Here is a 27,558-nt window from a genome sequence, read left to right as displayed (position 1 = left end):
AAGCCTAGGCATGCTAAATTAGATAGAAGAGAAAGTGAATAATAGAGGGCTATTACCTAAAATATATAGAAACTCAAAAAAAAAAAAAAAAGCAGACATAAAGTAAAGAAGTAACCCAATTTAAATAAGATACAGACCTAAACAGAGAAATCTCAAATGAGGAAACAAATCTCTGACAAACATCAAAGGAATATTTGACATGCTTAATTGTCTTAATTAGGGTTCTATTGCTGCAATGACAAGAAAAATGACCAAAAACCAAGTCAGTAGGAAAGGGTTTATTTGGCTTATACTTCTGCATTATATTCCATTTTTAAATGAAGCCAGGATAGGAACTCAAATAGAACAGGAAAGGAATCAACCTGGAGGCAGGAGCTAATACATAGGCCATGTAGGTCTGCTCCTTACTTGTTTCCCATAGTTTACTCAGCCTACTTTCTTATAGAACCTAGGAACAACAGACCAGACATAGCACTGTGCACAATGGTTTGTTCTCTCCCTGTCAATCACTAATTATGAAAATGCCCTACAGGCTTGTCTAGAGCCTAATCTTATAAAGGTATGTTTTTTTAATTGTGCTTTCCTCCTCTCAGATGATGTTAAATCTGAGAATTGCAAGGAGAAAAGAGGATGTCCATAATTGTCAATTAAAGAAAGCTGAATTAAAGGATGCATTCAAGACCAGTCTACTGCCTGTCCTTAGCTGGCATTTGAGTGGCCCCTGATGTTCTCTTGAAGTCCTATTTATAGGAGAGATAAGATATTCACAGGAGATAGAGAAGTTGGCTGTTATACAATGTTAGAAAGACACTGAAAGGGAAGGAAGAAGGGTAAGGACATGCATCATGTGAATAGGGTTGCAAGCAGTTTACATTGGACCTAGGAAACAAAACTTATTCTTAATTACAAATGGAAACCTTACCTTCCATAGATTCAGCCCAAGACAAATAGGAACTTGTTCTTTAGCTACAAACAGAAACCTTACCCTGCACAGAACTAGTAGGAATTTCTTAATTATAAATAAAATCCTTAGCTTACAAAGGCACAGGTCAAATGGGAACTTAATTGTCTCAATTGCAAACAGAATTTTTAACCTACAAGGTATATTTATTGTGTTTTGGTCTCACAATGACTTTTGCTTCTGTCAAATTGGTATTAAACTATCCAACATGTAAACCAATTTTGAGGTTTCAACTTACAACAATCAGAATGGCCACAATCAAGTGACAGTTTATGATGCAGAGAATCAGGAGTAAAGGTATTTTGATGGGGATTGCATTGAATCTGTAGATCGCTTTTGGTAAAATGGCCATTTTTACTATATTAATCCTGCCAACCCATGAGCATGGGAGATCTTTCCATCTTCTGAGGTCTTCTTCAATTTCTTTCTTCAGTGTCTTGAAGTTCTTATTGTACAGATCTTTTACTTGCTTGGTTAAAGTCACACCGAGGAACTTTATATTATATTATCTGGGTCTATTATGAAGAGTGTCGTTTCCCTAATTTCTTTCTCAGCTTGTTTCTCTTTTGTGTAGAGGAAGGCTACTGATTTATTTGAGTTAATTTTATACTCAGCACCTTTGCTGAAGTTGTTTATCAGCTTTAGTAGTTCTCTGGTGGAACTTTTGGGATCACTTAAATAAACTATCATATCATCTGCAAATAGTGATATTTTGACTTCTTCTTTTCCGATCTGTATCCCCTTGACCTCCTTTTGTTGTCTGATTGCTCTGGCTAGAACTTCAAGAACTATATTGAATAAGAAGGGAGAGAGTGGGCAGCCTTGTCTAGTCCCTGATTTTAGTGGGATTGCTTCAAGTTTCTCTCCATTTAGTTTAATGTTAGCAATTGGTTTGCTGTATATGGCTTTTACTATGTTTAGGTATGGGCCTTGAATTCCTATTCTTTCCAGGACTTTTATCATGAAGGGGTGTTGGATTTTGTCAAATACTTTCTCAGCATCTAATGAAATGATCATGTGGTTCTGTTCTTTCAGTTTGTTTATATAATGGATCACGTTGATGGTTTTCCGTATATTAAACCATCCCTGCATGCCTGGGATGAAGCCTACTTGATCATGGTGGATGATTGTTTTGATGTGCTCTTGGATTCGGTTTGCCAGAATTTTATTGAGTATTTTTGCGTCGATATTCATAAGGGAAATTGGTCTGAAGTTCTCTTTCTTTGTTGGGTCTTTGTGTGGTTTAGGTATAAGAGTAATTGTGGCTTCATAGAAGGAATTCGGTAGTGATCCATCTGTTTCAATTTTGTGGAATAGTTTGGATAATATTGGTATGAGGTCTTCTATGAAGGTTTGATAAAATTCTGCACTAAACCCGTATGGACCTGGGCTCTTTTTGGTTGGGAGACCTTTAATGACTGCTTCTATTTCCTTAGGAGTTATGGGGTTGTTTAAGTGGTTTATCTGTTCCTGATTTAACTTCGGTACCTGGTATCTGTCTAGGAAATTGTCCATTTCCTGTAGATTTTCAAGTTTTGTTGAATATAGGCTTTTATAGTAAGATCTGATAATTTTTTGAATTTCCTCTGAATCTGTAGTTATGTCTCCCTTTTCATTTCTGATTTTGTTAATTTGGACACACTCTCTGTGTCCTCTCGTTAGTCTGGCTAAGGGTTTATGTATCTTGTTGATTTTCTCAACTTTTGGTTCTGCTGATTCTTTCTATGGTACTTTTTGTTTCTACTTGGTTGATTTCAGCTCTGAGTTTGATTATTTCCTGCCTCCTACTCCTCCTGGGTGTATTTGCTTCTTTTTGTTCTAGAGCTTTTAGGTGTTCTGTCAAGCTGCTGACATATGCTCTTTCCTGTTTCTTTCTGCAGGCACTCAGCGCTAAGAGTTTTCCTCTTAGTACAGCTTTCATTATGTCCCATAAGTTTGGGTATGTTGTACCTTCATTTTCATTAAATTCTAAAAAGTTTTTAATTTCTTTCTTTACTTCTTCCTTGACAAGGTTATCATTGAGTAGAGCATTGTTCAATTTCCACGTATATGTGGGCATTCTTCCCTTATTGTTATTGAAGACCAGTTTTAGGCCGTGGTGGTCTGATAGCACGCATGGGATTATTTCTATCTTTCTGTACCTGTTGAGGCCCGTTTTTTGACCAACTATATGGTCGATTTTGGAGAAAGTACCATGAGGAGCTGAGAAGAAGGTATATCCTTTTGCTTTAGGATAGAATGTTCTATAAATATCTGTTAAGTCCATTTGGCTCATGACTTCTCTTAGTCTGTCTATGTCTCTGTCTAATTTCTGTTTCCATGATCTGTCCATTGATGAGAGTTGGGTGTTGAAATCTCCCACTATTATTGTGTGAGGTGCAATGTGTGTTTTGAGCTTTAGTAAGGTTTCTTTTACGTATGTAGGTGCCCTTGTATTTGGGGCATAGATATTTAGGATTGAGAGTTCATCTTGGTGGATTTTTCCTTTGATGAATATGAAGTGTCCTTCCTTATCTTTTTTGATGACTTTTAATTGAAAATTGATTTTATTTGATATTAGAATGGCTACTCCAGCTTGCTTCTTCTGACCATTTGCTTGGAAAGTTGTTTTCCAGCCTTTCACTCTGAGGTAGTGTCTGTCTTTGTCTCTGAGGTGTGTTTCCTGTAGGCAGCAGAATGCAGGGTCCTCATTGCGCATCCAGTTTGTTAATTTATGTCTTTTTATTGGGGAGTTGAGGCCACTGATGTTAGGAGATATTAAGGAATAGTGATTATTGCTTCCTGTTATATTCATATTTGGATATGAGGTTATGTTTGTGTGCTTTTCTTCTCTTTGTTTTCTTGCCAAAATGATTAGTTTCTTGCTTCTTCTAGGGTATAGCTTGCCTCCTTATGTTGGGCTTTACCATTTATTATCCTTTGTAGTGCTGGATTTGTAGAAAGATATTGTGTAAATTTGGTTTTGTCATGGAATATCTTGGTTTCTCCATCTATGTTAATTGAGAGTTTTGCAGGATACAGTAACCTGGGCTGGCATTTGTGTTCTCTTAGGGTCTGTATGACATCTGTCCAGGATCTTCTGGCCTTCATAGTTTCTGGCGAAAAGTCTGGTGTGATTCTGATAGGTCTGCCTTTATATGTTACTTGACCTTTTTCCCTTACTGCTTTTAATATTCTTTCTTTATTTTGTGTGTTTGGTGTTTTGACTATTATGTGACGGGAGGTGTTTCTTTTCTGGTCCAATCTATTTGGAGTTCTGTAGGCTTCTTGTATGCCTATGGGTATCTCTTTTTTTTAGGTTAGGGAAGTTTTCTTCTATGATTTTATTGAAGATATTTACTGGTCCTTTGAGCTGGGAGTCTTCACTCTCTTCTATACCTATTATCCTTAGGTTTGATCTTCTCATTGAGTCCTGGATTTCCTGTATGTTTTGGACCAGTAGCTTCTGCTTTACATTATCTTTGACAGTTGAGTTGATGATTTCTATGGAATCTTCTGCTCCCAAGATTCTCTCTTCCATCTCTTGTATTCTGTCGGTGAAGCTAGTATCTACAGCTCTTTGTCTCTTCTTTTGATTTTCTATATCCAGGGTTGTTTCCCTGTGTTCTTTCTTGATTGCTTCTATTTCCATTTTTAATTCCTTCAACTGTTTGATTGTGTTCCTGGAATTCTTTCAGGGATTTTTGTGTCTCCTCTCTATGGGTTTCTACTTGTTTATTTATGTTTTCCTGGAATTCTTTCAGGCATTTTTGTGATTCCTCTCTGTAGGCTTCTACTTGTTCTCTAAGGGAGTTCTTCACGTCTTTCTTGAAGTCCTCCAGCATCATGATCAAATATGATTTTGAAACTAGATCTTGCTTTTCTGGTGTGTTTGGATATTCCATGTTTATTTTGGTGGGAGAATTGGGCTCCGATGATGCCATGTAGTCTTGGTTTCTGTTGCTTGGGTTCCTGCGCTTGCCTCTCGCCATCAGATTATCTCTAGTGTTACTTTGTTCTGCTATTTCTGACAGTGGCTAAACTGTCCTATAAGCCTGTGTGTCAGGAGTGGTATAGATCTGTTTTCCTGTTTTCTTTCAGCCAGTTATGGGGACAGAATGTTCTGCTTTCGGGCGTGTAGTTTTTCCTCTCTACAGGTCTTCAGCTGTTCCTGTGGGCCTGTGTCTTGAGTTCACCAGGAAGGTCACTTGCAGCAGAAAAGTTGGTCTTACCTGTGGTCCCGAGGCTCAATTTTGCTCTCGGGGTGCTGCCCACGAGCTCTCTGTGGCGGCAGCAACCAGGAAGATATGCACCAGCCTTTCCGGGAGCTTCCGTGCACTAGGGTTCCAGATGGCCTTTGGTATTTTCCTCTGGCGTCTGAGATGTGTGTGCAGAGTGCAGTCTCTTCTGGTTTCCCAGGCATGTCTGCCTCTCTGAAGGTTTAGCTCTCCCTCCCACAGGATTTGGGTGCAGAGGACTGTTTATCCGGTCTGTTTCCTTCAGGTTCGGCGGTGTCTCAGGCGCAGGGGTCCTGCCGCTCCTGGGCCCTCCCCTACGGGAACCCAGAGGCCTTATACAGTTTCCTCTTGGACCAGGGATGTGGGCAGGGGTGGGCAGTGTTGGTGGTCTCCTCCCCTCTGCAGCCTCAGGAGTGCCCACCTGACCAGGCGGTGAGGTCTCTCTCCCACGGGGTTTGGGAGCAGAGAGCTGCTCGCCTTACAGGTTCTTTGTGTATGTATTACAGATTCTGTTTTTATGTTTTTAATAAAATTCCTGGGTATGAACGTGCATTTTCTCCGTTTCAGTGTTTGTTTCTTATGCTTTTTCTTTGGCTCTTTTTCTGCTTTTGTTGTTTTATTCTATTCTGATTTGCTTGGTTTTGTTTTTTCTTACTTTACTAGTATTCCTTAGATACTGCTTTGTTTTCTAAGGAGTGACAGAGAACAAAAGACAGGAGGGAAAGCTGGGAGCAACTGGGAGGTACAGGGGGAAAGAAACTGTATCAGAATATATTCTATGAAAAAATTCATTTCAATAAGAATATGATAACAGGAATATCCACATCATCTGGAATAACTTGAATGTTTGACATAAAATTTGAAAGTGTTAAATTTTCTAATAAATCCAGAATATAGTCCCATATAGGAAGATGAAGTAATTAGGAATGTCTTCCGTGGGCTAGCTACATCCTTTCTACTCACATGGCAAAAGGAGAAATCTCACTCCCACAAGTCGCTTTCCTGCATCTACCATTTGGCATAGGTACCACCACCACCCACACAAAATAGCTTAATAAGTGATTAAAATTTTAAACATCTTACGTATGTATTGCCTTGCTATCTAAGATATTTGTTGTAGGAAGTGCTTCAACAACTGAAGTAACAATTAAATAAGAAAAATCGTGAGCCTGGAAAAGATTTATCATTTCTATCATGAAGACAGAACAGCAAGGTATATGTGTATAGGTATAAATACTACATAAATATTTTACATTTTTATGATCGAAAATAGCCCCATGCCAGATATGGTGAGTCATGTCGATAATCTTAGTCTTTCAGAGGCAGCAACACGAGCCTCACGAGTCGTGAACTACTGAGTTGGCCAGAGGAAATCAGGCCCGGTGCTCTGTTTCCCCGCACGTTTGTACCTTTGTACTTTGGTCCACCACATGTTGATTAACAGAGCTGAGGTCCTTTAAACGCCTGTGCTTCACAGAAAGCTTTTCCCACAGTGCAAGCTAGCAGCTGGGTGATGCTAAGAGCTGGTGACTCTAATGTTATTTGGAATCACAGCTCCAATGTTTTCTCATTTCTGACTTTTGTTTTTCTTTGTCTTTAATGTATCTCTCTCTCTCTCTCTCTCTCTCTCTCTCTCTCTCTCTCTCTCTCTTTCTCTCTCTCTCTGGATCTCACTATGTACCTCTAGAGTAGAGGCCTGGCCTCAGAATCCCAGAGATCTGACTGTTTTTGCCTCTTGAGTGCTAAGATTAAAGACAGTGACACAAACCATCCTTTGTCTACCAATGTAATAATACTAATTAAAGAATATTTAAAACTTCTGCTTCTCCACACCTCGACCACTTATTCGTATTAGGAAGTGAAGATGATATCCATACAATAGATTTATTCACATCTCCCACTATTGGAGGACACAGTAGGAAAATGCCCAATATGGAGCAAAGACCTCTCATTTTGCAATAATTTTAACTTCCCATCATCCAAACCCAAGTCACCCAGTTTTACAGTTTTACATCACATGGGCTAATCTACTTCACTAGGATAGCACAGACTATGACAGGTTTTGTGAAGAAAATGAAAGAGATATTTCAAGGGTGCTGGGTGTATCTATGTAATGCCAGCAGAGAGGACTTGGGATGACTTTTGACCTTTTGCAACTGTTCAAACTCAAGCTCTTTGACAGATGGAGCTACTAAGACCTGAAGCCTGAGGCAATCCAAAGTTTCATGTGCAATATTATACATTCCAGTTTTAAGTTGCTGCATTCAGGGAATGTTTGTTACTCAGAAGGACAAACGAACACATACAATAAAGAAATCAGGCTCAATGGAACAATGATTAACGACTGACAAGTTATTTAAGTCATTCTCTATTGTAATTTTGTTCATTACCAACGCCATGAAAATCAGTACATTAAAACAATCTGTGCTTGTCATCTTCCATAATGAGAAAATAAGAGTAAATCCTTCAAAGGAGGATTGGAAATTTTATAGAAGGGGCTTAGAATATTACATATCTGATATTATCCACAAAATAAGAAAATATCATTACCAGTCTCTAAGTGAGAAAGAGGGACCACCACTCAGTCTTGGGTTTAAAGTGTAACTAATGGTCTTTCTAGAGACAAATAAGTAAGAACTGTTCAAAAAGAGGGAGAATTCCCAAAATCTACAGATACACAACAGCAAAGGCTAGAAAACAATGTTTAGCAATTCTGAACGTTTTCCTTAGCACAGCACTGGCCTCACCAGTAAGACACAAAACAGGGGCTCCAGGCTCCAGGCTTACTCCCACTCCCTCTCATTCCGTATCCCCATCACCTCAAGCTGTGTGATGTTAAGCAACAAATTAAACTTCATTCCATTTTCTTCCTACTTTTAAATAGAAAAGATAGCAGGCATCTCATCTGCTCGCCATAAAGAGTAAATGCGATGTTGCCTATAAAGCAACTGGCTTGTTTCCTGACACACACTGGGTATAAATAAAGTAGTGCGCTATCCCCCGATACCTCAGAACTATCAGGCCATTTTCCTTCTGGGCTTTATGTTTCCCAAGGACAGCTTATACCCCACTAAAGTAATGATTCTACTTAGACAAATATTTTTTCAATTACTATGAATAAACATCCATGGTTTGCCTTTGTTTTATGATAAAGCGCCTTGCTGTAATGCATGTTTCTCTTCTCCACTGATTATATTTTATAACATGAGTACCAGGACTGTTAAATGAAGGAGAGATTGCAGACCAATTTGTTATAAGTCCTTATAGTGTCTTCTATAAGATGCCAAAATAACTACAGCAAAATATGCTTTTTTCTATTACAGGACCTACTTTCGGTCAAAAAAATACAGATTAGTTTTATATCTGCATCCTGGCATTTGAGATTGCTTTTATTTCTTTAGTGGCTGCCCAAAGTGCCCTCCAGTCCCTGTAGTATCATACCATTTTCTTACTGACCCTCACAAGGGAACTTTATGAAGCACTCATAGAGAAGTTAACAAAATAAAAACCAACGTTGTTTGTGACACTTTGAAGTAAATGTCTGTTCAGTTATATACTAGCTGTCCAAGCAGAGATTTGACTCAAACTGATTTCAAAGACAATGTTAGGCCTGGATTTGTGTTATTTTCACTGGAATTTACTTATGTAATTCAATTTTGTTAGGCTGAAAGTAAATAGAGTGAACAAATTACTTATTTTTCAGATAAAAGTCTCCATCTAACCGTAAAGATTTTTTAAAAGCCCCCATTTCTCTAAAAATACTCCAATTTAAATTTTTATTGGCATGAAAATCTTCTAAGCAATTTTCTTGTTAATGAATATACTTCTGACAGACGAAGCTTTTCCTGCTATTAATCTTATTTTTGCCTACAAATAATGTCTTGTCTATTCTTGAGATAAAATGTTCTCCTAGCTGACTCCATCTGATAACCTCTTGACATTCTTCATTACCCAATTTCTTCCAAGAATGGCTTCCAAAATATTCCTCAGGGGCAGATCTGGTCATGAGCTTAATATTGTTCTCCCTTAAACTGAGATGGCTGTACCTGGGGTCCAGCAGAACTCATAGGATCAAAGGAGAGTTTTCTATTCTTGCTCCACAAGCCACTGATGTGTTCGAGTCAAAAAAGGTGAGTCCCTCTCCTTTCTGAACATGAAAAGTTCCTGCCCTAAGTCGGGAATCTTTCAGACTGCATCTGGCATAAATTTGACCTGCAGGGGTCTCTGAAGGCTCCCCAACAGAAGAATAAATAAATTAGAATACAGATATTATCTCATTTGCCTTTTTATTTCATGCACGTAGAAAATATGGACCAGTGAGACAAGCATATACTTGAGTCTTGTTAAATAAACACATCCTTCCTACATTCTCCCATTTAAAAGAAATAATGAAGTTCAAATGAAATCTCAAATCCAATCCTACCATATTTCTTCTTTCCATCTTGGGATAATCTGGTTTCTAAATTTTTCATTCTTAAGCTTTGTGGTTTTAAGTGTGTAAAAATATAAATATGCATCATTATTTTGCATATTTAAAACTTTGTACGAATTACATTATTCTATATGCATCCTTTTGCAACTTGCTTAGCACTAGGTATTTTTAGATTTATCCACACAGCTTATTGCAAAGGTTGTATGATATTTAAATGCTGTGTGGTATGGAAGCAGAAAAATTAGTATGCACATCTCCTGGTGCTGAGGATGTTAGTAACCTTAGGTTTTTGTTACTTCTAAGATTGCTACAGTGAACTGTTTGGTATGCAGATCAACTGGTGCTGAGGATGTTAGTAACTTTGGGTATTTGTTACTCTAAGATTGCTACAGTGAACTGTCTGTGAATTTCTCTACAGGGCAGTAGGAGATCTGTTACCATCCAAATTGTATCCATGTGTTATGAACAAATACAGTCCCAACTAGAGACTAGAGAACTAGAGAACCTTCCCAGAGTGCAACTCTCCCCTTTGTCCAGCAGGATGATTTCTTAACTTTCTCCCTGTATGGTTGCCTAATTGCTTGTGTTTTCTTTTCCAATTTTTTGCTTATTAGACAGTAGGTTGGAAGACCTGTAGTCATCACTCCCCTGTATTTAATGGTGTTTGACACTTTTGTGATTAACTGATTTGGATTTCTTTTATATCAGCATCCTAGCCTCCATTTTATATAAGGCATTTAAAAATGACTTGAGGAACACGTGATATGCTTTGCATAACAATTCTATCCTGAAACTTGAAATATATATATGTATATATATATACATATATATATACATATATATATGTATATATAATAGTATATATAGTAGTAAAATGATTTCAATAAGATCCTTGGTCTCTACCCTTGCTGTTCACCATCCTTCTCACTCCTGAACACTAAGAATTCCTCTAAAACCTTTGGCTACATGGAGTAATTTATAGTGAACAATAGGACAGAAATGGCACAGTCTCACTTATGTGTGGAATTCATATGCGAAACTTAGAGAGCACAATGGATGGTAGTTTGGGATCTGAGAGGAGAGGAGGAGGAGGGTGGAGCATACAGAGATGCTGAGGAAGGACGCAAAGCTCCTCGTGAACATGAAGAATGTGCTGCCACGACCTACTGCATGGCACAGTAGCCATAGACAGTAATAATGTTCTGTGTACAGCAAAATTGCTAAAGGAGCACATTTTAAATGTTCCCTTGACAAGAAAAAATATGAGGTAGTAGATATGTTAGTTTAATAACATATTTTTATAATGTATTCATACATCAAAATATCACATTATGCTTCATAAATATATAATTATACTTTATTAACTCACCTAAAAAATTAAACAAAGTTATTATAAAGTAAAAGCCAAACTGAGCAGCTAATGGGTTGTCATTTTTTCCATTGTGTGGGCAGCCATTACTGGACTAAACAGCCAATCTGATAAATCACCATTATAATGTATATCCAGACTATAAGTTCTGTAATTCAAAAAATTCCCTGGTTAATATAGCTCTAAACACAAACGTGTTGTATAACTTCCGGCCTCGTGCCATTGTTAAGAAATCCTATTCATTGGCTGGAAATGTAGATCTCTTTGGAAAATGCAGCCTTAGCTCTGACACCACTGTGAGGATATGGGATTTATATGGATAACTGGCAATGGTACCTTCAGCTGCTAGGTTAAACAGGGGCTGACCTGTTGTCAGTGTCTTTCTCTCTGAGATCAGCTGTGATATCTAAAGACAAGAGAAGAAACAAATCCCAGTGGTCAGTATTCCTTATAAGTACATAATTACTTTAGAAAAATGCTATTTAGCTAAACTCAGCAGCATATTAAAGAAATTGCATGCTTCTCAAAATAAAATTCATCTCCAGAATGAAAGCATCCTTCAGCATATGATAACAGGACACTCATCTCCCAAAAATGTAAGGCGAAGCCCACTTTTTAAAATGAAATTCTTATCTATTTAACTGTAAAATCTATCAATTCTATCACTTATGACCATCACAGAAAACAAAAACATAAAGACTCCTTGAATTCAATAAAAGCCCTCCACAAATGTCCTTTAAGCAATACTGTACCTTAAGACAAAAATGTTCTTAAGATCAAGAACAAAACAGGAATATGGTTCTCTGCTTCAGTCACTATCTACTGGGAGTCCTACCCAAAGCAGTAAGACAACACAAGGAAACATCAAATACAAAATCTGGAAAGGAATAAAGAAAATTGGCTTTATTATCTATGACATGAACATCCTGAGGCATCCATAGAATCAATAGAATACAGAGGAGTTTATTAAGCATCGATTGGGGGTGTAGCCCTCTAATTATTAATGTGACAGTCTTAAATCACCTGAAAAGGAAGTCTCAGTCAGGATTTGCCTAAATAAGGTTGATCTGTGTCTATATGTCTGATGGAAATTATATTGATTCTTTTAATTGAGGTAGAAAAATGTGGCCACTGTAGGTGGCACCATTCCCTGGGCAAGAGATATTATTCTAAGAGTGGAGAATGTGAAACCTTGGATATGAAAACTTTTGCCTCAAATTTATGTTGCTTTTACATTTCCACAGTAAGGAACAGTAGCTTGGAGTTGCAAGCCAAAAGAGAAAAAAGAAAAAAAGAAAAAACCTTTCACTTTGCCTGAGTATTTATCATAGCAATAGGAAATTGAACTAGGACAAGAGTCTAAGATTGACACAATAACCAGTTATATTGTTATACATTATCAGTAAGCAATCTAAAAACTAAATCAAGAAAATTCACCAATGGCTTCCTAATAAAACATTATGATTCTCTTCCAGAAGGTGGCTATAGAAGTGTTTCAATCCCTTAAGAAGGGCAAGTCAGAACCCTAAGAAGTATGGTCCCTGGGAATGATTCTCAATTATCAGTGGATAGGAACTGGACAAGAAGTAGCTGAATTTCAGTGTCTCTGTTGTTTACTGAGTTTGAGATATTTTTAACTGTTTCCAAAGTCACTGGAAACAGACAATTCCTGTTTCCTACGTGGTAACCTGATTGCTTATAGACTGGATACAATGTCTTTTTTCTCTCATTCCTTCTATACTCCCATCCTCCATCCTCTAAATTTCTTTGCAAATAAATACTTCACACACATCAGTCTTTGTCTCAGACTCTGCAGCTGAGGGAATCCAGCTGAAGTTACTCTTACCGTTACACTTCAGTTTCACCTCTTCACAAAGTCTATCCAGGATAGGGATTCCACAGGAAGACCAACAGTCAACTAACCTGGACCCTTGGGGTCTCCCAGACTGAACCACCAACTGAAGGCCAAGCATGGGCTGGCCCTAGGTACTCCTGCATATATGTAGCAGATGAGCAACACCCGGGTCATCCACCAGCTGACCACAGGCAACCCCTGAATCTGTTGCCTGTCTATTAATCCCATTCCACTAACTGGGCTGCCTTGTCTGACCTCACTGGGAGAGGATGCACCTGGTCCTGCAGTACTTGACGCCAGCATAGAATGATGAGGGGGGGAGGAAAAGAGGGGAATGAGGGAGGAGCTGTGTGGGACTGGGAGAAGAAGGGAAGCTGATATTGCGAATGTAAAGTGAATAAATATATTAATTAATGCGGAAAGGGGGGAAGTCTATTTCTTTGTTCGTATTGCACTCAGAGAATTTGAGGTTGTCACTTCAAGTCTTCTAAAAAGCCTATTTGAATTTGTACATGTCATTGTCAGAGCAGATTTGAATTTAGGTTAAAAAAAAAAACAAAAAAAGTGTTTCTGTCTGCAGCATTATCACATGGAAAAACTGTTACAAGACAGGAAGAGAAAGTCTGCCAGTGGGGTGAACGAGTCTATCCTGAGATGTGCAGGTCTCCCAAGTTAGGAAGAAAAGATCTTTTCCCTTTAGTATTATTTAATTAAAATAAATGACCTCATTTATGCCTGTATTTTCCCCCCTTTTTATCCCTTCTAAATCCAATCAACCCACCTGCCAAGTTCATGGACTCTGTTGCTTCAATGACTGTTTTCCATTCAGATATAAATGAACCAGTATGTAAAAACCACCTGCTGTGTCCATTCAGTGCTTCCTACTTGTACATGTCTCTAGGGCCTTTCTTTTACACCCCAGAATTAGTAAGGCTTAAAAGCCAGATCTTGGAGAAGTGGAATAAGTCAGGTTGAATGTTGGAATGAGCTGACTTTCAACTATAGACAGTCCATGGGATGGAGTTTCACTAGCTTGACAGGAAGACGTGACACAATAAGCATCAAGGAGCAAACGAAGCAGCCTAAACTCAGTCCTTTGCTCATGGCTATAAGGAAACAGCAGAAAAGAGGCAACTTAAGGAAAGAGCTGTTTTGGCATCACTCTTTAAGGGTGTAGTCCCTCCCCACTGCAAAGGTGACCCTGGGAGTGACTGTCACCTGTGCTGCTAAGACCAAGGGGCAGCTGGGCCATGTTGAACCCACAGTGGGAAGCAGAGAGGTGGATGCTGCAGCTCCCTGGCTTTCACCTTGTATTCAACACAGGCCTAGTCCATGGGACAGTCTCACTCACAGACACTCTGGATGCTTCTTCCCTCAGTTAAACCATCCAGAAAGGCCCTCACCTACTTGCCCAGACGTTTCCTTTTGGTGTTACTGGAAGTTTTGGAGTAGTTCTGCAAGAGTTACCACAAACAACCAGGGAAATCTGGGTCTCCTCCCTGGGTTCTCAATCTCAACCGTAGAAGAACATAAGACTGACTTAGAAGAAAACTGAAGGACAATTATAGGCAAAACAGAGTTAAACAGAGGAACTAATCGTCGGACATCTGAGACAGGTGGACAGGCTGCTAAAGCTGCCCAGCTGCAGGGCTCTAAACAGCTGGGTCCACTGAGCTTGTTCTGGGTGGGAGAGCAAGTAAACATCTGTCTGTCTCCTTAACAAGTGTGAAAGGTGGCCCTGTCTTCCTAGGGTGACCCCTTACCAGAATGGCGGAGCTCCAGCTGTGCCTTCATCTAGCCTTTTGATCTGAAGGAAATGAGTTTTTGGTTATTTTTGAGTTTCCTGTTACTATAACAATAGATGACCCCACGTCCTTTCAAACCAACAACCAAAATTAACCATCACATGGCTCAATCACCTGAATCATGTCTACTGTGGGCCAAAGTAGGACAATTTGCCTCGAAGCACACAAATGCAATAGTCTAGGCCAGATCAGCACCCACCTTTCATACGATATTCTGAAATGTGCTTGAAGAGGAAGTGTCCTTAGAGCGGCATCGTTTATGTTTATTAAAGAAGAACGTTTTCCCACTCTTGGGAGGGGGGACTTGGTGCAGGTATCAGTCCTAACTTGACAAGTATACTTTTACGGCCCACTCCAAATGGAGTCTCAACATATTAGACTATTCCTCGGCCCTGCATACCTCAGCGAGTTTTTTACTTTGAATTTTCTCATAATCTTTGCTTATGAAATCTCAAGGTACCATTTATGTTCTTATTGCCCCAGGGTCAAAAAAGAATAACACAGGAGCACTCTGTCCTGATGCCCTCCCACCCACTCCCTTCCCCCAGTCTGAAAGTCCTTTTGAAGTTTACTTTGAGAAAAAGAGATTATCTGTCAAAAGAAGGTTTTTTCTCCATCCTTTCTTGGAGCCCACACTGACCAGGGCACTTTTTTAACAGCTGTTACCTGGAAGTAAAATGAATAAATCAGCGGGTCAGTGGGTGACTGACCAAACAGCAGCTGCAGCTGCAGCAAAGGACCGCTGAGTTCCCAGAAAGAAAAAAACGAAAAAAGAAAAGGATGTGGTGTGTGGTGTGGTATGATGTGTGTGTGTGTGTGTGTGTGTGTGTGTGTGTGTGTGTGTGTGTGTGTAAGTTTATTGAAAATAAAAAAGGCTCTGTTTACGTTTTCTTTACTATTCATACATAGCCCTTAGCCAGGCTCCTTCCACTTTCTCCCCCTTTGAGAGGATTTGCATATAAATGGCACTCAGTTTTGTCTTCTGAGTGTGTTGGCCCCTTGTGGTTTATTTCCCAACAGAAGCCTAATTTTTGCTTTGGTGTAACACAATCGGTTGTTGTAGAAATGATTATGTTGTCACAGAGGATTAGAACTTCAGGTGTAGAATAAGCCACAGGAAGAGGTGAACTCTTAATAAGAGGCTGCTAGCATCCAAATGCATGTGAACAGAGGAGAGAGCATGGCCGTCAGAGGGGAGAGAAAGACAACCAAAATGTATTCACTGTCTCCTGATAAATTGGAAAACAAGTTGAATTTAAAAGTGGAAAGTCAGTCTGCTGTAACAAAGAAAAGTCACAACTTGGGGCTAAAATATGAACACTACGCTTGTAACAAGAAGAGGACTTAGTAGGTTAATGTTCGGGGATTCTAAACATGAGTGGAAGAGGTCAGGAAAATACAAATAAATAAATAAATAAATAAATAGGAAGAGGAAGCACATATGTCACAAAAAATTTTTAGCAATACTGGTTCCAAGGGTCATTGGAAAAGGAAAGCCGAAAGTAGTTGGTTACCATTCACATGCCACCAGTAGTCACTGTCTTTGAGCAATGTGTCTGGAAAAGTCATTGACAAGGTCTCATAACAGCACATCATAAAGCAAATGCAAGGCATAGATGGGCAAGCTGAATCTCCACTAGTAGAAATACAGAAAGTGTTTCTTACACACCAGACTGCCTGACAGAGGAGCTCCTAGGAGGAGCACCCAGCTGGTAAAGCACATGAGGTCACCAACTTGGTTTGAGGTGTGTAGATGGAGAGGTGACTTCAATTTCTACTGCCTGTGAGAGGAGAGCGACTGAGGAAAGCTCACAGCATCGAGTATGAAATTATTGTGGTAGTGGCTCAGAGGAGGCAGAAGGCAGAAGGTAAGTTGCTTCTGACCCCAGGAGAGAACTTGTTTATGCACAGCAAATGGGTATTCTTGTCACCCTCATACCTGGATGATGACAAATGCCTACAGAAAAAAAAAATAACAGCCTTTTCACTGGGGAGAAAATGACTAATATTTGTTCATTAAGTTCCCTCCAACAGTCCCTTTCTTTCAGAGCTGGTTTGCCTGGCAGCAAGGGAAGGTCTTTTTATCAGGTAACTATCACCAGCAATTACTCCACCTACTACTCTTTTAAACATTGATGTCTTCTCCATCACTTTCCATGGTGTGTGCAGGAGGAGAAATGTCAGCTTTGTATAATTGCTTTGATACCTTTATACAAGAGTCCTGCAGAGGGAACAGCTCAGTTTGTGTTTTATCTCTCAGTGGCTACAATCATCTCTCCTGTGCGTCTTTCACCATAACTGCTTGCCTGGATTATTCATCGCTGTCCGTAAAGCAAGTGTAAAATGACTCTTGTTTTCTCCCATTTGAATAATACTATTTACACTGCCATCCATTCAGAGGTAAATTGTCAATACTTAACAGAAGGTTGAAAGCCATCCGTGAAGTCATATCAAAAGCTGTAAAATGACATTTGAAGCTATCTGGAGGTATTGGCAATCAAAGAACCACGAAATAGAAAATTACTGTAATTACTGGCCTTTGTGCTTGAAAACATCTATTCTATTTTTGTCTAAAATTGTACAATCTATTTATATGTAAGATTTGTGGATTGTGTTAAAGAAAGACTATTAATAATCAAACAATATTGTATGTCTTCTTTTTCTTTTTATTTAAAGGTGAGAAGGGGCAGAGAAAAGGAGAATGAGAAAATAAGTCTTTGGTGCTTAAGAATGTCACTAATGTACATTGTATCTCCTAAGTGGGCATCTTACCAATATGGCGACCTGTACTGAACAAAAGCTATGAGTTCATTGTTCGATTTTGGGCAAAAAGAGCTACTGTCTTCAGGCCTGGGCTTCTGGCCTGTAAAGAGATCAGATCTTTGCCTCAATGACAGGAAGCCGTCAGTCATGGTGTTCCAGGATATGCTTCAAGAAGAACAGAACACTGAGGATATTAATAACACTCCCTCGCTTGCTTTTCATCGGGCGACTGTAAAGACTGAACTTGCTTATGGAGCTGTTCATCCTTCTCAGTCCTCTGTGGCTCTCCAAAAGTCTAAATGCCACTGTCCTCCACAGGTAGGGAGTGGAGAGAAGTCACAGTCTAGACATCGAAGCAATCCAGGACATCCTGTTTCTCAGGAAGATTCAAGCACTTTTGGGAGTGACAAGGATCTCCAGTATAGCCAAGGTAAAGAGAGGAAGAGGAGCTGGCTTGGCATTCATGGAAGCTGCACTTTCTCGGGTCTTCTTTGAGGTTGTTGGAAATCAAGGGGAGAAATGACATATAGAACATGAAGAGCCCCACAGGGCAGCCCAGATGACAGCAAACTGACATTTCCTATCCATGTGAAAAAAGCAAGTTAAACTCATTTACAAGGGTCACTCCACTCCCTTTCAAACCAATTTGGGCACCACATCAAGGACTTCAGCTTCTCAGCTGGCTTATTAGCATTTCAGCAGAGAATGTCAGTCAAACACTGAGCAGGAGTCTTTGCCTTCACACTTCCCTTCTATATATCCTTTTGCTGAAAATGAGCTTGAAGCCCTTGAAACCAAGGCCCCTTTCAAAAAAAAAAAGAAAAAAAAGAGAAAAAAGAAAACACTGAAAGTCAATTTAAAGTACAGTTCCTAATGTAGGTGCTTCAGACATTACAGTACAAAGTAGGGGAGTTAAACGTCCAACAATGCACACCCATGCCCTTCACTCCTTCATTGGACAAATATTCAGAAAGCGGAGCATCCATGGAGCTGGGCACTGGGCCAGGCATGAGAACAAAGGTGTGGAAAGCAGACTTGTCTTTGTGGATCTTCATTCAAGGCTAGGATGTTGACTGCAGTAAGCAGACACACATGCTCAGTCTACGGGCATTTACTTGAGGGGTAATAAAACCTATATACTAACTAGTGCTAAAGTTAAGTAAGACTGGTTCTTCTTCCCAGCCACACAGCCCCAGGAATATGACTCTGACTTAAAATACATTTAGAAATACCCTGGCTATATAGGTAGGGCCTTGTCCGACTAGATCATAACTTAAATTAAGCTGTTTATTCTAATCCGCATTCTGCCATGTGGCTGAATACCCATGCTCAGGTATATGAGTCAGTCTGTCTAGTCACATCTTCCTGGGCAAACCTCCTATTCCTCCCTCTATCCCAGTATTCTTTTTGCCTCCCAGATGTTTCTCCTCCTCTTTCCTGTCTAAGCCATAGGTTATCAGATTTACTATTGACCAGTGCCACATCCATACAGACATAAGATATTATCACTACAAACTGGGTACTACTCATTCGTGCCGTTCTGTGTCCCAGGGACTTAAAGATTACAAAATGCCCAGTCAGAGTGCAAACATATAAGTCATCACCTGCACCTGTCACACCCCTGCAGAAATGAATCTTAATGTCAGTTGGGTGGTGTGGTCTCTGTGGCTCTCTTTGTCCAAGAAACCATGCTTTTGAACATTGTTTTAAATTCTATTCTAGATATATAAAGTTATTGCTTTATTCTCCATCGTTGCTATGATGCAATGTTTTTACTTAAGATCACGTTTAAAAACAATGTGAAAGTATTTGTTTGTGTATGTGTGTGTAAGTGTCTGTGTATGTGAGTATGTGTATGTGAGTGTGCATGTATGGGTGTGTATGTGTGTGTGAGTCTGTAAATGAGTGTGAGTGTGTGAATGTGTGTGTGCTTGTTAGTGTGTATAAGTATATGTGAGTGTGTATACGTGTGTGAGTGTGTGAGTGTGCGTATATGTGAGTATGTGTGAATATGTGTGTGACTGTATGTGTATGCATGTGAGAATATGTATGTGAGTGGGAGCATGTGTGAGTGTATGAATGTGCGTGTGTTAGTGTGTGTGAATGTGTGTGTGAGTATGTGTATGTGAGTGTGAGCGTGTGTGAGTGTATGAGTGTATGAGTATGTGCATGTGTGTGTGTGTGTGTGTGTGTGTGTGTGCAATGCATGAGTAAGATTTACCTTGTAATTATTTAAGAAGAATCTAAGAAACAAAGATGAGAACTCTGAGAAATGGAGGTTCATTTGAGGGACCACAAACATTACACTAAACATCACTTTCTTTCTTTTTTTTTTTTTCTGGAGCTGAGGACCGAACTCAGAGCCTTCCACTTGCTAAGCAAGCGCTCTACCACTGAGTTAAATCCCCAACCCTAAACATCACTTTCTATTTCTCTTCTCTTCTTCTTCATAATGAAAGGCATTATAATAGAAGTAAGATTTCCCCTGTCCCACAACTAGAGTTCCCCTTGTCTGCATGTGCTAACAATGATCAATTTTTGTCCTGCAATATTCAATAGAATTTGTGTGACTCTTTATCTTTGTCTTTGTAATGAATAATGCAGTGGTTCTCAACCCATGGGTCCCAAACCCTTTGGGGTAGAATGGCTTCTTCACAGGGAAAGCCTAAGACCATCAAAAAACACAGATATTTACATTTTTATTCATCATAGTAGCAAAATTACAGTTATGAAGTAGTAATGAAAACAATTTTATGGTGGGAGAATCACCATAAAATAAAGAACTCTATTAAAGGGTTGTAACATTCAGAGGGTTGAGGACCACTGGTTTGAAGGAAAGAAAGGAAATGGAGAAATAAAGTAATGATATTATCATTTCAGAACAAAATGGTAAAAGGTGCAGTTCTTCTTTCTTCTATTCTCACTCACAAGGAGAGGAATGATGCAAGTGCTGTTAGCCACGCTCTTAATTCTGGTGACTATAGCAGGGCGATCTCAGACCTTCCAGCCATATAATGGCAAGATGCTTTTCAATATGTTCAAGCTTTGGCCTTTAGCTTAGGCAGTCTCCGGGGTACCCTAAACTGAATAATCCTGGCATGAATCCATCCCACCACGTGCCCAGCTCTACCTCTCTGCTCAGCTTTGGTCCATCCATTCCTTGCTATGTCTGCTGGCTGAATCTCCCACCACTGATTCTTCTCTTAGCACTCCTTTTTCTGCCCAGAAGTTCTGAGTTCCGCTTCCTGCCCAGCTACTGGCCATCCTGTCCTTATTACAACCAATCAGATAAAAGTCTAGATTGCCTTAGGCAGGTGAAGAAGAACAAATATTTATAAAATATGAGATCGGTGATGGCTCATAGCAATAACAATGCCAACAACTTGGTAGCAGTTTGCTCTCTTTTGGTACAGATATAACAATTGAATACAGAGAGGCACACCTATAAACAATGTCCTCTAAGAGGTGACTAATTATGTAACTCTTTCATAAGGACACTGGTGTTATTCATCTGTTCCAATAACTAACTTATCAGTTAGTGCAAATGTCAATTTTGAGGTTTTTAAAATGTATTAAATACAAACATCCACTGAAAATAACATACATATCACATATCAGTTGTCCTGCATCTGGAATATTTACATTACGATTCATAATGATACCTAAATTACAGTTATGAAGTAGCAATAAAAATAATTTTTGATCAAGGGTCACCACAACATGAAGAACTGTACTAAAAGGCTGCAGCCTTAGAAGAGTGTGAGCCACTGGTATAATGCACCATTCAGAAATTTGACATATGCCTCAGTAACGCTGAAGGACACTGCAAACTTCAGGCAGGAAAAGTACAGCAAAGTAAACAGTCTCATGCCTGATTACTCTAGTACTCTGTCAAGCTCTCAGTGTAGTTGTTCTGGGAATCCACTCTCTGACTGTCCGCTCTTGAGGTGCTGAGGGAGAAACACTTCTAAGTGAAACACAAAGTGTTGGTTACCTGGGCATCACTTATGAAAACTGTAATGTATGCTACAGTGTGGCAGCTCCACCAGTCCCTTGCTCTCTTTCCACAAATGCTCTTGGAGACTCTACACTCCTGGGGCTCCTCTCACTTTGCATGAAATTTGTTGTTGTTGAAGGATCTGATATTTGCAAGTGAAAGGCAGTGAAGCTATACGTTGACATTAAATCACTATGACTTTTCTAAACCTTTCTCACTGTAGACCCAGAGCTGTCACTCCCTCACTGAACAGTCTTGTGTTCCTCATAAGTGCCAGGCACTCTCCTCCATTCCGGAACCAGAAAATTTTCACTCATCACTCTTTACAACTTACAAAAGCTGTTCCATAGTTAAGCTCAGAACACTGAATTCTGAGTCACAAGTTAACAGAACTGGGTTTTTGCCTTGCTTCTTTCATGACTTGAGCACAGTAATCATTGTTCCATTTCACAAAGAGTTTAAAATCTCAAGGTTGTCTCAACTACATTTCCAAAGCAATTAGACTCGAAATGAACAAAAAAAAATTTTCTAACTTAACGCTGACTCCGTGAACTAGGAAAAATAACACATTAAATCAACATTTTGCTAAGTGCAGTGTGGGAAAAATAAAAATTGGTGTTATGCATTAGATCAAAAAATGTTGAATTTTATTTGAGGTACTCATTTATTTGTGGAAATCTTACATAAGATCTTAAAATACTGAACAGTTTTTCAAGACAAAAAATGTTCCCTATATCGAAGCACTGAGGAAAGTCAGAATTTCCAATAAAAGTATTAACCTCGGTTTTGAAAATTTTGAATAAATATTGTTGATTTACAGCCATATTCTCCCAAGCAAAGGTTTCTTTAAGCTAACAACCAAGGCCTGTTGTTCTTCAGGCTGCTTTTGACTCTGTGGGCACAAGTGATCTGCGCCCTAGCTTACAAAGACAGTGTTGTTAAGCCAAGAGACATTGGCTTTTGTACTTAGGTTTATATAATTCTTCAAAAGTCAGTATCATACTAAATGTCTCTCTGTAAAAGTCACTTTGGTGTGCAGCAGAGAGTTCAAAATTGCACAGCTGGCAAGGAGAAGTCCAGTTCACATACAGAAGATAAGAACTTAAACCATAGAATAAAAAAAAGAAATGGATTCATTTTGTTGCTTTTGTTTTTGCTTTATTTCTAAACAAAATAAAACTGTTATCTCTTGCTGTTCTGGAACTTACTCTGTAGACCAGGCTGGCCTGGAACTCAGAGATCTTCCGGCCTCTGCCTAACAAATGTTGGCTATCATGGTGTGCACCATTGTACTATACCAAGCTGTGAAATGGATTCTTAAGAGGTCAAGGCTTTAAAGAGAAAAATACTACTATTATCTAATAGTAGGGAAGTTTTTCATAAGGTCTCATGGGTCACAGAGATCATGTAGAGCTCATGGGAAAAGTATGCTAGGCTCATTAGTCAACTAAGTAAAGGAAGAGAATTTGTGTGAAACAGGAAAAAATGATTAATGAAGAATAACATCTAGGAACCAGCATCATAAGGAGGTGTGTCAATAGCAGTACATTGGGAGACTTTGAAAGCTAGGGCAACTCCTTATATTTTATTTGATAGCAAATAAGAAACAAGGAGTGTTTTAATCCATAAATGTAATTCATAAAGTCTTACATTACAAAATATTAATCTCAAGCTATCAGAAAGAGAACATTTGCTTCAGTTTTTTGCAGATATTGCCTAAGCTAATCTACAAACTTCTCTCCTTTAAAATTCTGTAGCGTGGCAAACAACATACAACATAGTTTCTCTCAACTACCTAAGTTGTGAAAAAGTAGAAGTCACTACAACCAGAAATAAGTGAAGCTGAATGCTCATTTGGGACTCCACAAGGAGCCTTGCTTCACAATAGCTGTGCCTGGACGATGTAGTTAGATGTATTAGTTGAAACGTGAAATCTAGAGTAATTCTACATTTTTAAAAAATTATAACTTTTATTTATTCATGTTAATATGAACTTTTCTGAATTACTAATGGTAATGAATAAGTTTAAACATTCACACAATGTGTTGTTTGTGATGGTATTTTGATGGGTACAATATGGTCTAATAGCCAAGTGTAGAGACACATGTCTAAAATTCTGGCACTCAAAAGGCTAAGGCAGATGACTGTTTCTTTTTTTTTTTCTTTTTCTTTTTTTTTTAATAACTTGAGTATTTCTTATATACATTTCAAGTGTTATTCCCTTTCCCGGTTTCCGGGCAAACATCCCCCTCCCCCCCTCCCCTTCCTTATGGGTGTTCCCCTCCCCATCCTCCCCCCCTTGCTGCCCTCCCCCCAACAATCTAGTTCACTGGGGGTTCAGTCTTAGCAGGACCCAGGGCTTCCCCTTCCACTGGTGCTCTTACTAGGATATTCATTGCTACCTATGAGGTCAGAGTCCAGGGTCAGTCCATGTATAGTCTTTAGGTAGTGGCTTAGTCCCTGGAAGCTCTAGTGCTTGGCATTGTTGTACATATGGGGTCTCGAGCCCCTTCAAGCTCTTCCAGTTCTTTCTCTGATTCCTTCAACGGGGGTCCTATTCTCAATTCAGTGGTTTGCTGCTGGCATACGCCTCTGTATTTGCTGTATTCTGGCTGTGTCTCTCAGGAGAGATCTACATCCGGCTCCTGTCGGCCTGCACTTCTTTGCTTCATCCATCTTGTCTAATTGGATGGCTGTATATGCATGGGCCACATGTGGGGCAGGCTCTGAATGGGTATCCTTCAGTCTCTGTTTTAATCTTTGCCTCTCTATTCCCTGCCAAGTGTATTCTTGTTCCCCTTTTAAAGAAGGAGTGAAGCATTCACATTTTGATCATCCGTCTTGAGTTTCATTTGTTCTAGGCATCTAGGGTAATTCAAGCATTTGGGCTAATAGCCACTTATCAATGAGTGCATACCATGTGTGTTTTTCTGTGATTGGGTTAGCTCACTCAGGATGATATTTTCCAGTTCCGACCATTTGCCTACGAATTTCATAAAGTCATTGTTTTTGATAGCTGAGTAGTATTCCATTGTGTAGATGTACCACATTTTCTGTATCCATTCCTCTGTTGAAGGGGATCTGGGTTCTTTCCAGCTTCTGGCTATTATAAATAAGGCTGCAATGAACATAGTGGAGCACGTGTCTTTTTTATATGTTGGGGCATCTTTTGGGTATATGCCCAAGAGAGGTATAGCTGGATCATCAGGCAGTTCAATGTCCAATTTTCTGAGGAACCTCCAGACTGATTTCCAGAATGGTTGTACCAGTCTGCAATCCCACCAACAACGGAGGAGTGTTCCTCTTTCTCCGCATCCTCTCCAGCATCTGCTGTCACCTGAGTTTTTGATCTTAGCCATTCTCACTGGTGTGAGGTGAAATCTCAAGGTTGTTTTGATTTGCATTTCCCTTATGACTAAAGATGTTGAACATTTCTTTAGGTGTTTTTCAGCCATTCGGCATTCCTCAGCTGTGAATTCTTTCTTTAGCTCTGAACCCCATTTTTTTTATTAACTTGAGTATTTCTTATATACATTTCGAGTGTTATTCCCTTTCCCGGTTTCCGGGCAAACATCCCCCTCCCCCCTCCCCTTCCTTATGGGTGTTCCCCTCCCAGCCCTCCCCCCATTGCCGCCCTCCACTCAACAGTTTAGTTCACTGGGGGTTCAGTCTTAGCAGGACCCAGGGCTTCCCCTTCCACTGGTGCTCTTACTAGGATATTCATTGCTACCTATGAGGTCAGAGTCCAGGGTCAGTCCATGTATAGTCTTTAGGTAGTGGCTTAGTCCCTGGAAGCTCTGGTTGCTTGGCATTGTTGTACATATGGGGTCTCAAGCCCCTTCAAGCTCTTCCAGTTCTTTCTCTGATTCCTTCAACGGGGGTCCTGTTCTCAGTTCAGTGGTTTGCTGCTGGCATTCGCCTCTGTATTTGCTGTATTCTGGCTGTGTCTCTCAGGAGCGATCTACATCAGGCTCCTGTCAGTCTGCACTTCTTTGCTTCATCCATCTTGTCTAATTGGATGGCTGTATATGTATGGGCCACATGTGGGGCAGGTTCTGAATGGATGTTCCTTCACTCTCTGTTTTAATCTTTGCCTCTCTATTCCCTGCCAAGGGTATTCTTGTTCCCCTTTTAAAGAAGGAGTGAAGCATTCACATTTTGATCATCCGTCTTGAGTTTCATTTGTTCTAGGCATCTAGGGTAATTCAAGCATTTGGGCTAATAGCCACTTATCAATGAGTGCATACCATGTATGTCTTTCTGTGATTGGGTTAGCTCACTCAGGATGATATTTTCCAGTTCCAACCATTTGCCCACGAATTTCATAAAGTCATTGTTTTTGATAGCTGTGTAATATTCCATTGTGTAGATGTACCACATTTTCTGTATCCATTCCTCTGTTGAAGGGTATCTGTGAACCCCATTTTTTAATAGGGTTATTGGTCTCCCTGCGGTCTAACTTCTTCAGTTCTTTGTATATTTTGGATATAAGGCCTCTATCTCTTGTAGGATTGGTAAAGATCTTTTCCCAATCTGTTGGTTGCCGTTTTGTCCTAACCACAGTGTCCTTTGCCTTACAGAAGCTTTGCAGTTTTATGAGATCCTATTTGTCGATTCTTGATCTTAGAGCATAAGCCATTGGTGTTTTGTTCAGGAAACTTTTTCCAGTGCCCATGTGTTCCAGATGCTTCCCTAGTTTTTCTTCTATTAGTTTGAGTGTGTCTGGTTTGATGTGGAGGTGCTTGATCCACTTGGCCTTCAGCTTTGTACAGGGTGATAAGCATGGATCGATCTGCATTCTTCTACATGTTGACCTCCAGTTGAACCAGCACCATTTGCTGAAAATGCTATCTTTTTTCCATTGGATGGTTTTGGCTCCTTTGTCAAAAATCAAGTGCCCATAGGTGTGTGGGTTCATTTCTGGGTCTTCAATTCTGTTCCATTGGTCTATCTGTCTGCAGATGACTGTTTCTTAAAGCTTGCCTGTATTACATGGTGAGACCTTATGTCACAAAGAAATAAAGCATAGAAAGATAAACCATCATAATTAAATTATATTAAAATATTAAATAATGAAACATTGTTATGTAAATTGCTCAAATTGATATTAAAATCACAATAAATTTTATAATTTATTTCTTAAATTATTTTTTATCTGACATTTTATATTCTTTTTTATTTTACTGAACATAGATTCTTTTCATAATATACCGTGGTTATAATTTTTCCTCCCTCTGCTCCCCCCATTTCTCTCCACCTCCCCTCCACTCAAAACCACTCGCTTTTAGTTTCATTATAAAATAACAGACTTCTAAGAGATATCAAGCATGACAAAATGAAATATAATAAGAGGAAGCAAAAACTGTCATGTCAAATTGGACGAGGCAACCCAATAGGAGTAACAGGCCCCAAGAGCAGGCATTAGAGCCAAGCCTCACTGGTTATCAGAGGAATCCCATAAATATACCACGCTAATAGGTATAGTACCTATACTGAGGATCTGGGAGGCCCACGTAGACCTTACACTTGGGCGTCAGTCTCTGTAAGTCTATATGAACTTCCTTGGTTGCTTCAGAAGGCCTTGTTCTCTTTTGTCCTCCAGCCTCTCTGGCTACAATTTTCCAGAACCTCTTTCACAGGATTCTGACCCCAGAGAGGAGGGATTTGGTGGAGACCTGCAATTTAGAGTCTCCATATAATGTCTGGCTGTGGGTCTCTGCAAATGTTCCCATCTGAGCCAGAGGAAGCCTCAATAATGACTCAATAAGATACTGATCTATGAGTGTAACAGAACATCATGAGTTGTCTTTAAAAAACTTTTCAAACAATAGCAGGCTTTTACAATAGTTGGGTATGAAGTCTCTGGTTCTTGGTCACTCAAGCAAGCCATGTGGTTTCCTTCTAGTACAGTGGGCCTTCGATCAATCTTAGCTATCTTAGATGTTGTCTTAGATACTCAACTTCCCACACAATGTTGTCCCATGTTGCCTAGCTTATTTTGCAGTGGGCAGATTTTAAGTTAAATTTTGTGAAGTCAGTGTCCAAAAATAAAAATTGGTATTTTTGCATTAGATCATAACGCAAGGGTCAGGGTACTCATGTTATTTGATCATCTTCTCCATGGTCAAAAATATAACAGTGTTGTCCTTCGCAAAGCAC

This window comes from Rattus norvegicus, chromosome 13, assembly GCF_021556685.1.
Source record: "Rattus norvegicus strain SHRSP/BbbUtx chromosome 13, alternate assembly SHRSP_T2T, whole genome shotgun sequence".
NCBI classification, from domain to species: Eukaryota; Metazoa; Chordata; class Mammalia; order Rodentia; family Muridae; genus Rattus; species Rattus norvegicus.
The sequence above is the reverse complement of the archived record's forward strand: the minus strand, read 5'-3'. Positions refer to the sequence as shown.